This window comes from Dipodomys spectabilis, unplaced genomic scaffold, assembly GCF_019054845.1.
Source record: "Dipodomys spectabilis isolate Male_0828 unplaced genomic scaffold, ASM1905484v1 ptg000505l, whole genome shotgun sequence".
Lineage (NCBI taxonomy): Eukaryota > Metazoa > Chordata > Mammalia > Rodentia > Heteromyidae > Dipodomys > Dipodomys spectabilis.
In genome coordinates this window covers 4,235,651-4,250,256 of record NW_024871182.1, presented here as the reverse complement: position 1 = coordinate 4,250,256, position 14,606 = coordinate 4,235,651, and the positions used below count along the sequence as shown (strand labels likewise).

Here is a 14,606-nt window from a genome sequence, read left to right as displayed (position 1 = left end):
TGTGGGTGTCTCTCTGTCTGCCTGCAAGTCTGGATTTAGAAGGAAGTATTTTATTTCCCTGAGGATATATACTTAATTCTATTAGGTATACTCCATTAATGACAGCAGATAAAGTTAATTAACATTTTGTGCCATATATTTATGTTCCTATGATGGCATGAACAAACTAAAAATTATGTTTAGGGTATGAATTTTGTAAAAGGTCAGCTGAAAGTATAAACATGTGGAATCGTGAGAAAGATATCAATGACAACCATTTCAGTTTAGAAAAATTTTGACAACACTTGCAGTGATAGGTAATCCTATATCAAAATTCAATATTTATTGATTTTCTATAGCTACAATAGTCTATAAATATGTAGGAAAACAAGTTAAATTATGGAATCATAAAAGTAATGTGATTATTTATTGCAAACAGTTTTACAATTAGGTCCTGATTGTAAGCGCTAGGATCAACAGAATAAAAAACACAATATACAACATGGAGTTAGATATTTTATAATGAAGCATATTTTAATATACTCTACATTTTTAGAAAGACTGGAACTTTGGGTTAGCTTTATAACCTACCAAAATAAGTGATATTGTCTATTTATTAAGCAGAAAGGCTTACTCATATTTACAAGATTGAATGTTTCAGTGTATGTTCAGCTGGTTTTATTGCTTTTGGGGCCAGTGCCAAGACAATATCAAGGAGGGGAGTATGTCAAAGAGAAAAGTTTTTACCTAGAATGATTAAAAGATAAAAGAAGAAAGACGATGAGAGTCTATTTTCTCATGTGTTTCACTCTGAAGAACTTAATCTCCAGAAGAACTCCACAGTCTGGGAGGAATTGGAATGTCATTTCTCTTAAACACATAGGTCTTCCTGGGGCATTCTAAAATCCAATGGCAGTATCTTCACCAATGATAATAACTTGTCCAGGGGTGGAAACCACTAGATATTTCTTAAAATTCTAATCAGATCTCAGCAGACTAAATATTTTATGGAATTCCTATTAAAATATTTTCTTGCAGACTGACTGGGTCTTCATAATGTGTATCTGTTTATATGTGTGTGTTTGAATAAACTAATAAAACAATGTGGCAGATAAAAGTATTAGTATGGTCTTTTGTTTATCTTCTCATACTATGAAAGCCTGTCACAATTCCAACCAAATCCCATCCAAGATTCAAACATTAATGCTGTCCCAACATTTCATTATGTTAACCTAAGTACATCCATCTCATTTCAGATGGCCATGGTATAGGAAAATTTTAAGTCTTCCAATTACGTTGTCACCAAGGAAACAACGTACAATATTTCTTTTAAAAATACCTAGATTGTAGAACATGTTAGCCAGAAAATTGAAGGAGTATACATTATAGGATTTAATTTAAATATTTAGTCACATAAATGGATATTCTTTATCCCCAACTCAGAGCCCTTTTAAACTACATAATTGCACAACTCATCTATTATCATCTTCCATGAAGACAGTCCTTGCTGTAAACAAACCAGATGTGGTGAACAAATTTACAAGTACACCATTGTTACATGCTGCTGTTCTAAAGCATGGAAGTGAAAGAGCATTTAATGCCTGTGAAGAGCTGGTTCTAAGGATTATGGAAAGTGATTACTTTGCACCATAAATAGAAAAATCCACAGATGTTTCAAGTTGTGTTTTGTTGGTGGCATTTGTGAGATATATTTTGGAAAGCACAATGAATGAAAGCATGCTATTTTGTAAAACTTTGCTGGCTGACACATTTACTGAAATGTTTCAAATGAGAAGACAGACAATAGGGTGGGTAAGATGTGGTATGCAGCTTTAAATACAGACAAGCAAAAAAAGAATGGGAATTTTTTTTCCTTAAAAATGCTTTCTGGTTATATTGCGCTATACACTATACTGTTCAAATAATCATTTCTTTGGAAAAGTAAGGAGAAAACACTGTCACCAGTTGAATTTCTTTTTAAACTGAACCTTAAATGTCAGGGTTAAAGAAATTTAAATGTCTTAATAAAATATTATCCAGTATTACTTTCATTTTTGATAAAAACTTAAAACAAACTGACAGACTATTAGTCCATTAAGATTTATAATTTTCCTGCTATGTATTTCCTATTGTTCCTTTATTTGGGGGGTGATATATATGTATTTTTTAGAATGACAACCTTGTCTTAACCATTACCCACAAAATATATGCTGTCATAGAATCAGAGAGTTTTTGTTTTTGTTGTTGTTGTTTTGTTTTGTTTAATTGGTTGGTCGTGGGGCTTGAACTCTCTGCCTCGGCGATGGTCCTACACTCTTCAGCTCAAGGTGAGTACTCTACTGCTTGAGCCACAGTGCCATTTCTGATTTTCTAGTGGCTTATTGTAGATACGAGTCTCACAGACTTTCCTACCCGGGCTGTCTTTGAACTGAGATCCTCATATCTCAGCCTCCTGAGTAGCTGGGATTATAAGCATGAGCCTCCGGTGCCCAGCCAGAGAATTTTATTTTATTAAATTAAGACAATAGTGGGCTCATTTTATGCAAACACAAAATATAAACACCAATGACATTTTTCCCTAAAAAAAAAACACTCATTAAAAATTCATGAGATTTGGGTGAAGATGGAAGAGGAGAAGCTGAAGCCTAAACAAGCTCTCCCATAGAAAGCATTTTACTATCCCAGTGAACAATCTTAGGCTACAGAGTCACACCAAGTGTATCATCTCAATACAGAGAGTTTGGACAGAGAGGGAAAATCCAAGCAAGGAAAGAGATCTGAACACATGCAGCTAGCTATGGCTGCAGTGGCAGAGTTGGTAGCAGAGACACTCTTAGCAGCCATAACTACAGAGAGAATCTGGGACAAAGGTGCCAGATGTGGCAGGCAAGCGGGTTCTACCTAACACAAGCAAGAACTGACAAGGAGCAGATATCTTCATCCTGCAGATCACAGACCAGAAACTGCCCAGGAACAAGACTCTGGCATGAGTAGAACCCTGATCTCCTCATTCCTTCTCAGGAAGCAGAGGAGGGAAGGACGTCCCCTACCACTGGAGATCTCTGTCTTTGATACTAACAAAGGACCAGCTGAACAACTAGCTCCAATTCAGGCCTTGGAAGAAAACAAAAGAGTCATTTAGCAGGTCACAGGAATCTGCCCTGACTTGCCAGGCTCAGCTCCACCCAGGGGAAAGTCAACCAACCCTGACAGAGAAAAATCTGCCCCCTGAAGAGTGACTTTCATTACCATCACTGTGTAAACATAGCCAGAGGCTGCCCCTCCCTACAGCAGCCTAGACAAACAAAACTCAGTAAACATAAACCCTGAGAATGGCTCCAAGCTGGGCCGAGAGTCTCAGGAGCCAGCCCAACAAGGAAAAGCTACTGATTGCTGAAAGGCCTCAACTCTACCCATAACCTAGTCTCATCACAGCATCTCCAAACTAGAGGAAACTCCCATCTCCCTCTTTTGGGATACTCAAAGCAAATCTAAATCCCACTGAAGTAGCCTGGGAGGAGGATCACAAGACAATGGGATTGGCAAAGCATTTTTCTGCCTGCTCAAACAAACTGACTTAAGAAAACAATCAAGCCACAGGAATACCAAACACCACAAGCAGACCAGAGACTCCACCAAGAGACTGGTTATGGACATGGGAAATACACAATCATCCCATTGCCCTCATTCCCCCCCCCCAAAAAAAAAATCAAAGAACTCTTTTTTAAATTTAATTTTATTTTTTTATTGTGAGAATACAGTACAGAGGAGTTACAATTACATGGGCAAGATAACGAGTATATTTCTTATCAAGCGTTTTTGCCTCCTTGTTGTTTCCCCTTCCCATCCCTTCCCATACTTCTCCCCTCCCCACACCGGCTCCTCCCCCACCCCCCACCAAAGTTGTTAATTTCGTTTTTCTACATAGTGAATTGTACATCTCATTGTTGCAATCACAGAACTTTTATTTGAACCATTTAAAAAATTTTTAATTTTAAAAATTGTTTTCTATTAATCTTATTTTCCTCCCATAATGTTTATTGTAGGTGTATACGTGTGTGTGTGTGTGTGTGTGTGTGTGTGTGTGTGTGTGCACATGCGTTTTTTATCTCCTCTGAATTTTTGGTCCTTTTTACGTATTCTTTTCATTTTTTTCTTTTTCTTTTTTTGCGTGACAAAATTGCTGTTTGGCTCATTCCCAGATATATACCTGTCGTTGATTATTAGACCTTATACGCCATTGTGTACACATTTAATCCAGAAATTTATTACTCAATTCACAACCTCTTAGGCTTAAATTTTTAATAGCAGTATTATCTCTTTATATGTATATAATTTTCAAGTAACTAATTTTAAGAATTTTTATTTTTTAGTTTTCATTTCTCCTTTCAATCCATCCCTTCTTCTCATCTTATCCTTTTCTTCTCTCAATATCATTTGTTTAAACTTACATAATTTTTAAGTGTTTCACTACTTAAATTTAAATTTTGGTTTTTCCATTTTTTCTTGTTCTTTTTTTGTAATCTCTCTCCTATCATTCTATCCAAACCATTTCCCTCTCTAAGATTAGGACTTGGTTAAATACCACATTTTCTAGATCCATCCATCTACTGAGGGGCTTCTGGGTTGATTCCATAATTTAGCTATGGTAAATAATGTTGCAATAAATATAGTTGTGTTGGTAGCGTTAGTATGGTCTTGTTTGTGATCATTTGGGTAAATGCCCAAAAGGTAGATTGGTGGGTCATAGGGAAGTTCTAGGTGGAATCTTTTGAGGAACCTCCATACTACTCCAAAGTGGTTGAACAAGTTTCACTCCCACCAACAATGGAGTAAGGTTCCCTTCTGGCCACATCCCCTCAAGGATCTGTTGTTATTAGACTTCTCTATTATAGCCATTCTAAATGGCTTGAGGTGGTATCTCAATGTTGTTTTGATTTGCTTTTCTTTTATGGCTTGGGAGGTTGAGCAATTCTTCATGTGTCTGTTGGCCTTCCTTCTTTCCTTTTCAGAGAAGTTTCTCTTGAAGTCTTTAGTCCACTTATTTATTGGGAAGTTGTTTCTTTTAGGATTTGTTGTTGGGGGATTTAATGTTTTGAGTTCCACATATATTTTATATGAGACCCTTGTATATTGTATGGTTAGCGAAGATCTTCTCCCAATCAATGGGCTTTCTATTGATCTTGCTGGCTATGTCCTTTGCCATGCAGAAGCTCTGCAATTTCATACAATCCCATTTACCCAACATTTCTTTGATTTGTTGTGCTTCTGGGTCTCTATTAAGCAAATTTCCGCCTCTACACAGGAGATTTACAGTATGTCTTACTCCATCCTGTAATGTTTTCAGGGTGTCTGCTTTGACTCCGAGGTCTTTGATACATTTGGAGTTGATTTGGTACAGGATGATATATAAGGATATAGCTTTAGTTTTCTATGAGTGATTAACCAATTTTGCCAGCACTTTTACTGAATAGGCTGTCTTTCTTCCATTCTATTTTTTATCTCCTTTATCAAAGATTAGGTACCTATTGGTCTGTAGGCTCATTTCTGGGTTTTCAATTCTATTCCATTGGTCCTGAGGTCTGTTCTTGTGCCAGTACAAGCTGTTTTGTTTGCTAAGGCTTTGTAGTAGAGTTTGAAATTTGGTATTGATATTACTCCAGCACTGTTCTTTCTGTTAAGGATTGCTTATGCTACTCACTGCCTTTTATCATTCCATATGACTTTTTGGATTGCCTCTTCTATTTCCTTGATGAATGAGATTGAAATATTGATAGGTATTGCATTGAATTTGTAGATAGCCTTGGGAAGTATTGTCATTTTCACGATGTTAATCCTTCCAATCCAGGATCAAGGGAGTTTTTCACTTTCTAAGTTCTGTTTTGATTTCCTTTTTCAGGTTTTCAAAGTTTTCATCATGGAGATCCTTTACTTCTTTGGTTAAGTTAATTTGATGTTATTCCATTTTATGTGGGGTTATTAAGAATGGAGTTGCTTTTCTGATTGCAGCCACGCTTTTCTTATTGTTGGCATACAGAAAAGCCACTGATTTTTGAGGGTTAGTTTTATACCCTGATACATTGCCATAGTTTTGAATCAGCATGAGTAATTGGGGAGTGGAATCCATGGGATTCTTTAAATACAAGATCATGTCATCTGCAAAGAGGGAGTGTCTTACTTCATCTTTCCCTATTTGGATCCCTTTTCGGTTTTCATCTTTTCTTATTGCTGTAGCTAGGCATGCTAATAGTAAATTGAAGAGAAGTGGAGAGAGTGGACATCCTTGTCTCGTTCCTGAGTTATGAGGAAATGTCGTTACTTTTTGACAATTAAGTATAATGCTGGCAGCAGGTTTGTCATATACAGCCTTTATTTTATTGAGGAATGTTCCCTGGATTCCTAATTTATCCAGAAACTTCATCATAAAGTGGTGTTATTTGATTGATTTGTGTATATTGAACCATCTTTGGATCCCTGAACTGAATCCTGTTTTATCATGGTATGTAATGTTTTGGATGAATTGTTGAATTGTTTGGCCAAAATTTTGTTGAGAAGTTTGGCATCAATGTTCATCAAAGTAATGGGTGTATAATTCTCTTTCTTTGATGAGTTCCTGCATGGTTTTGGGATGACGGTTTTGATGGCTTCATAGAATTAGTTTGGTCCTGAGATTTCTCTTTCAATTTCATCGAAGAGTTGGAGGAGTATGTGTATGAGCTCTGCTTTGAAAGCCTTGTAGAATTCTGCTGTAAATCCATATGGTCCTGGGCTTTTCTTAGACATGAGGTCTCTTACTGCTTTTTCTATTTCAATGCTTGATATGGGCCTGTTAAGATGGTTTAATTCATTTGCTCCTTTTCAGTTGTTGCTGTTGTTGAGTTGAATCTGCTCATCCAATGTGTCTGCTGCCTTTGTCCTGGACCCTCTCTGTTGTAGGTATGGCGGGTTGGCTATGGCCACCACCAAAGCTTCCTCAGCCATGGCTACAGCAACTGCTCAGATCTGTCTCCTTCCCTGGATTTTCCCTCTCTAGCCAAACTCTGTACTGTGATTGCACACTGGGTGTGATACTCTAGCCTAGTACTGTTCACTGGAACACTAAAATAGCTTTCTATGCGAGAGATTGTATGGCCTCCAGCTTCTTCTCCACCGTCTTCCCCCACTTCTCATAAGCATTTTCTTATTATAGATTATTCTAGATTAGCTATATTATGATTGATAATGACCAAGATTGACAGAAAGGTGAAGGAAAATTGTCTACACTTCCATGAGGTTCTGACCTGTGTTTCACAAAATGTTATAAAAGCTCTCCATGAGAAATCTAGCAGCTGCATTTCTAAATAGTCTTTGCGTACTTACACTTTCTGATAATGTTTCAATTCAAGTACTTCTCCTTAGAGTCCCATACCATTCAATGATGCTGTATTAGATCTTTGTTACATCTTGATGACAGCTCTTGGTGATTAAATTTGTGCTTTTCAAATTAGCTCTCGCAATTCCATCCACAAAATGCAGAAAAAATTATCTAAACTAAATTTGTATCTGTTGATAGTGAAAATATTTTATTTTCCATTACAAACATAGAATGTAGTAAAATTTTTCACAGAAATTACACTGCAGTAGGTTGTGGGCAGATTCTAATGAAAATAATAAACTGTGTTTATGTAGAGAATTTGAGCTTGCAAAATTTTAATATGCCTGTGCTCCTAAAACCAATACCTTACTTATACCAACTTGCTATAAGTAAGTTTTCCTTGTACGTTTTTAATATATATTTTATTGTAAAGATACTGTACACAGAGGTTACAGTTACATAAGTAAGGTAATGAGTACATTTTTATTGAGCATTGTTACAACCTCCTTTGTTTTTCCCCTACTATTCCTTACCTTCACACATCCCCAACACCTCCGAACATCCCCCTCTAATATTATCTTGCAAATCTCATTGTTACAATGGGTCAACCTGTATACTTTCCTTGTGTCTTAAATGAAGAAATGCTGGCTTGTTTCATGCTGATTCTACTTGTGTAGACACACTTAAAAACACTTTCCAAGTCCAAAAGCACATAAATGAAATGCACATCATATTTTGTGAGCTGGTATAATTGTGTTCTACACATTTATTGACAGGTTACAAATTATTCTCAAATTTTAATACATAAAAAACTTTCTTTTTTCTTATTTCCGTTGCCAGGACATCGGCACAACCTCAGTCAGCATTTCTCACTTTAGACATTTCATATGGTTTGGTTAAATTTTGACCTGCACTCCAGTCTTCTGAGGAGTCACTCATCTGCTTAAGAATTGATGCTGGCTGTTGGAAAAGAGCCCAAGGAAGGATGTCATTTAAAGCCTTATAACTTTATTCTTAACAAGGATATTGTCCTACTAATTTGGCTGTTGAGAGTGTCTACAAGAGCAAGGATTCCATGGGGAGCAGGGAGACATCATATGACCTATACTTATTGAGATTTCTGAGTGACTTGCTATCACACTTGTACTGCATTTTTCAAGTCGAATATCTCTATACCTACAAGTTGGAAGAGATAAGAGGAGTGGTAAAAGAACTCTTAGAGACAAATACATCTTCAACACATTTATTTCCAAGCAGTCTGTCTAAGGCATATTGAACAACTAGTAAAACTTATGTTTGCTATATATGTGTCTTTTTCCATTTCTGCATGTGTACATGTGTGTACATATGTGTGTATTTGTGTGTATAGTAACATTCATGTTTACATATATGGGCTGATATACACATATATGCATATATAAATAAATATACAAACATAAATATATGTTCATATATATCAGGTGTTCATTGATTTAATCTAGAATTCCCAGCGCATTGTCCTTATCACAAAGTGTACATGATAAACTGCTCTAAGTATCTGTGCTATATGAGGTGTATCCTTTGTACTCACTTCCCCCATTACCTTGTTTTTCATCCCTGTTTTTCATCAGCCTACTTTCCATAGGATAGCGTTGTTTTTGGTACTTACTGATAATAAAAGAAAAAGGTTGTTTGTAAAAGAAAAAGAATTTTTAGGACCCAGGCTAAAAGTATCTTATCAGTCTCAATGATTCGTATGAGATAAAATTTATAATAGTACTAAAAGTGAAAAGGAATTCCTAGATCTGTTGTTTTGCCATTTAGAATGACAAAGAATAATTTCACGTCACTGTTATAACTCTTAAAGAATGCAAGGGTAACTGATGGTCCTTATCATGTTCCCACAAAACCAGTGGACCCTGAAGGATAATAGTAGACCAGCAGAAATTCTAAGTAGCAGACAAGGAGCATGAAAGAGAAAGAGCGGAAATGAGAGAGAGTGAAAGAGAGAGAAAAATATCATAATACTTATAGTGCGTAACAGATAAACAAGAGGTTTATGAGAATATTCATACTGCTATCTTGAGACTCTACATATACATTTGAAGGTATTTGATGTATGATAACTCATCAACATAAAATGATTTTGATAAAAAATAAAAATGACTCAGAAGAAATTATAAATGCAAAAACATTCTTCACAGAAGCAAACTCTCAGAAATATTTCTTGACTTTGAAAAGGATAAATTGGCTGTAGTTAGTATAAATTTAGAAGTATGACAATTCACAAAAATATAAAAATGTGTTCACATATTTCATTATATAACCCAAAGCAGAAAGCAAATATTGTTCAGATGATTTTTTAAATCACAGTTTCTCAGGTGCTGTGAAGGTGGCTCAGTGGTAGAGTGCTTGCCTTGCAGGCTTGAGGTCCTGGATTTCATGCCTCAGCACGACATAAGCAGAAAAATGTGAAAGTGGTGTTGTGGATCAAGTGATAGCGCTAGCCTTGAGCTGAAGAGCTGAGGGACAGTACCCAAGACCCAGAGTTCAAGCCCCACAACCAACAAAACCAAAGCAAAAAAAAACAAAACATAACAAAACAAAACAATTTTGTAGCCTCAATTCTGTGATAACACTACTTCAGCTTAGGGTGAAGATTTAGGTGTGGACATTTATCAACACTCCTGATTCAGACTCTACTTGATAAAATTTTTAATCAATATTTTGTTTTTAGTTTTGCTCTTTGTACATTCACATGCACCTATGAAATATGGTATGGCCATCCCAATAATATTCTCAAAATACTTCTCAATCACTACTCACAAAAATTTGTATTATATTACAACAAGGAAAAAATGCTATAAATAAAGAAAACAATAATTAAATATTAATGATTACTAAAATAAAAAAGAAAACAATTACCAGGTTTTTCAGTATTTGAAGTGTACACAGTTGATTTTACTATTTTCTCATATTCTTGTACATTTAAATCTGGTTAAAGCTATGAGTAGCTTTTAAATTTACCCACTAAGATTACTATTTATAGTTCATCTCACCATTTGTATGTGGCTTATATCATTATTTGTTCATCACAAACATATAACGTAAGGGAGCCCTAAAGTTTTAACAGAAACTGTGTACTTAAAATTTTACCTCTTCACTCTGCTTCTTTACACAGTCTTTGCAACTTATCATTAGTAAAGTTTCTATAAACTATGAAATGTACATACTTACTAGTACATGCTACCAGAAAAATTATATACTTTATCGAAAAATTTTATGACCTGCGAACAGTCTTGATTTTGCCATATATAAGCAAATCCCAAAATAAAACATATTTAAAACATTAAAACTTTTAACAAACCTTAACATTTGCTGCAATGATCATTATGACAGGTGCCTTGTGTAGAATAATTGAATTCTTCTTCCTACACATCTCATGAACAACAAATATCTGGAATTATTTTGTTTTTGGCATGTCAATCTTGACTTTATTCTTAAATGTGTGCTTATGTAAGAAATACATGGTTCTAAAATTTCACAATTCTTTTTAACTTATTTGTGTTGAATTGTCTAGTTTAAGAAAATCAATTACACTTTACATATAAAAAAATGTTCTGTGCTCAATTTGGCTGCATATACACTAAAATTGGAACATACAGAGATTAGCATGGTCCCTGCACAAGGATGACATGCAACTTAGTGAATCGCTCCATATTTTTAAAACAACAGATGCTGTAAGGGATGTGGCCAGAAGGGAAGCCTATTGCATTCTTGGTGTGAGTGTACACTTGTTCATCCACTTTGGAAAGCAGTTTGGAGGTTCCTCAAAAGACTCCACATAGAGCTCCCCTATTACACAGCAATCCCACTTTTGGGCATTCATCCAAATGATCACAAACAAGTCCATACTAAAACAACCACCACAGCAATGTTTATTGTATCATTATTTGCCATAGCTAAGATATGGAACCAACCCCGATGCCCCTCGGTAGAAGAATGGATCAAGAAAACATTCTGTGTGTGTGTGTGTGTGTGTGTGTGTGTGTGTGTGTGTGTGTGAATGTACACTTACACAACCACTTTGGAAAGCAGTCTGGTGAGTCCTCAGAAAGCTAAATATTGACGCTCCTTATGGCCCACTCATACCACTTCTAGGCATCTATCCTGAACAACAGGTACCAATATTCAAGGACACATGCACCTCCATGTTTATCACAGCACTGTTCACAGTAGCCAGGATATGAAAACAACCCATATGTCCCACCAGAGATGAATGGATCCAAAAACTGTAGTAACTATACACAACAGAATATTTTCTAGTCATTAGAAAGGACAAAATAATGGCATTAGCAGGGAAATCAATCAACCTACAAGAAATCATGTTGAGTGAGGTAAGCCAAAAGCAAAGAGACAAACAGCACATGGTCTCCGTGATAAGTGGATTTTAAATCCAAAATGTAAGGTGATATGACAAAATTAACAACACTTAAGAAACCAAGGACTTCCACTCATCTGATTGAATCACTACTAAATAACCCCATTCTGCTGATCAAATGTGCACACTGAAGTGAAACCAGGAAGATGACACAGAACTAGAGGGAATCAGGGAAAAACATACCACAGCTGGATCCATCAGCTGCAATGGACATTGACCAAAATGAAATAAGCAACTCACTGTCACTGAAGGGAAGGAGGGAACAAGTGGGAAAGAGGGAACAGCTGATGCTCTGCAAAACAAAAGAAATGTACATATTTCAAAACAAAAGAAGTATACATACGGAAGAAATAACTCTATTGCAAAGCTCAGAGAACTCATAAATGTTGTAGACCATGATAGACAATTTACTCCATCAAAGTTAGAATGTGTTTGTGACTTTAATTAAGCATCACTATCCCACAATATTGTGAAATTTGGGAAATTATGTAACCACTTAATCACAAGAAAAACATTTGAAAAAATGATGAAGGTGGAAAACTAAGTTGCTCTAAAAAACAAAAAAGGAAAATGTTCTGTGTGTATATGTTTACACACACACACATATTACATATATATACATATATATATGTATATATATATTAATTCTATGCCTCCATCAGAAAGAATGACATTGCCCAATTTGTTAGGAAATGGAAAGACTTGGAAAAAAATTATATTAACTGATGTAAGCCAAGTCCAAAGAAACATAGGTCCCATGGTATCCCTTATTTGCAATGACTAGTATATGTCTGGGATAAGCAGAAAAGTTGAAAAAGCTATGTGTATATAATAGATAAGTTGATGTTAAGCTAAATGACCCCCAAGATAGAGACAGAAGTGGTTTTTCTTTTTTGCTGTTGTTTCTCACATATTTATAATGCAAGATGTGATTTTTTTTATATGTTCCTCCCCAACAGTATAACCCCCGTTTTCAATTTATTCGATGTTGGTGCATCTGCATCTTGTATATACACTTCTCTAATTTGGGGAGGGAAATGGAAAAAACAACATGCTTAAATAGGAATACAGTTTGACCCATTGTATAACAATAGATGCATGAGACATTATTTTGAAAAACGAACTTTATAATTTAGGCTGGGGACATTGGATGGGGCTTGTGGGTGTGAGGAGTGTACTTGTGGAGGTGGAAGGGAAGCAATGGTGGGGGGAAAACAAAGGAGGAGGTAACAATGCTTGATAGGAAATGTACTTATTACTTTGATCATGTAACTATAACCCCTCTGTACAGTATTTTTACAACAAAAATGTATAAAAATGTTTTGAGATGGAAGTTTATTTTGCCTATTTTACCCATATAATATCGTTAACAAAGAAATTAATGCAAAATACTGATATGAAGATATTTTGAAAAAGTGAGTGTGTGTGAATTCCTGCATGTTGGCATGCTCAGAGTTTGAAATCAGGGCTTCAAGGTCTCGCTACATCTTTCTCTCTAGATTGGTGAGCTACTATATGAGCTACATCTCCATTCCTGGCCCTTTGCTGGTTCATTAAAATTTTTGAAAAATAATCTCATGAATTTATTTTGCCCTGATTGGCTTCCACAGATCTCAGTCTCCTGAGTAGGTATCCCAAGTAGTTAGGATTACAGGTGTAACAAACCAGCACAAGGCTTTCAGAATAATTTTAAAAGTAGAAGAAAATTTACTTCACAGGGGCCTGTTTTATCATCTCCTAGTTTTAAAGCATTTTGGATTGATTATATGTGAATTTTTTCATTCTTGAATTCTTAAAATACAGTAAGTGATGATATTTAAAATATTTAGTACTTTTTAAAACCGATACTGGAACTATGGGACAGAAAAAATTTGCATGTCTTTGGACCATAATTTATAAGCTCAGCTCTGTGCATGATAACCCAATGTCACCAACACAGTCTGTGTTGAAGACAAAATGTAACAGAAAACAATCACCATTCGCAATAATTGCTATGCTATTATTCCTTGGACAATACGAATATTGAATTGAGAGTATCAGAGAATGGAGAGAATTTATCTACCTTTTGTGTATTGCTGAAAGACTTCTGGAAAATTTGACTCATCTCCTTCAACACTGTGTGTCTTGGGGCATGCACTTACTTCCTTTAATTACAATTTTTCCCAACACTGAAATGGTAATAACATTAGCATTATAACAAATTTTATCTTAAGAATTAAGGGTTCTTAGAATGGTGAACTCTTTCTCATTCTTGTAGAGGCATTATCAGATGAAAAGAACTGTATTTTTTTGTTTGCTTACTTCCATTTATTCTTCAGATTAAAATCTGAACTACTTAAGACTGAAAGAAACCAAAATTAGACATGCAGGCTTTGGAAAGAGCAATCAATGTTAAATAAATAAAATACATATAGCTATGTAACAGGTCTAACTAAATTGTTATATAGTCTCAATTATAAACAGAAAATGATTTAAGCAATATCATGTTATTGAAAATTGAAAAATGTTAGGAGTTGCTTAATTTTTTCTTTTTTACTACCTTGAGTTAATTATTTTTGTATACAGAGATTAAAGATGAGATTAACAAGAAACTTGATTTAAAATGGACAAAAGTTTGAATAGACATGTTTTCCATAAACCCCTCTATATCACCAGTGGGTTTACCAGTTGTGTTTAATACAACTTCTGTGCTGGCTTAATGCTTTGTGAGCAGAAGTCATTAGAGAAATGTAATTCAAAATTACTATGATACTACTTTATATCTATTATAACTCTTATAAAAAAAAAATCAAAGGAACCAGGTGTGGTGGTAAAGGTTTGTAATTCCAAGCATTTAGGAGGTTGGATTTCAGT

General features: G+C 35.2%; 1 non-coding gene across 1 annotated transcript; it reads left to right on the top strand.

Annotated features, from left to right (window-relative positions):
- The first annotated feature begins 10,934 nt into the window (after positions 1 to 10,934).
- Positions 10,935 to 11,037, top strand: LOC122099200. Its single transcript, XR_006145870.1, has one exon. It is a non-coding gene; the product is annotated as a U6 spliceosomal RNA (small nuclear RNA).
- Positions 11,038 to 14,606: the final 3,569 nt, after the last annotated feature.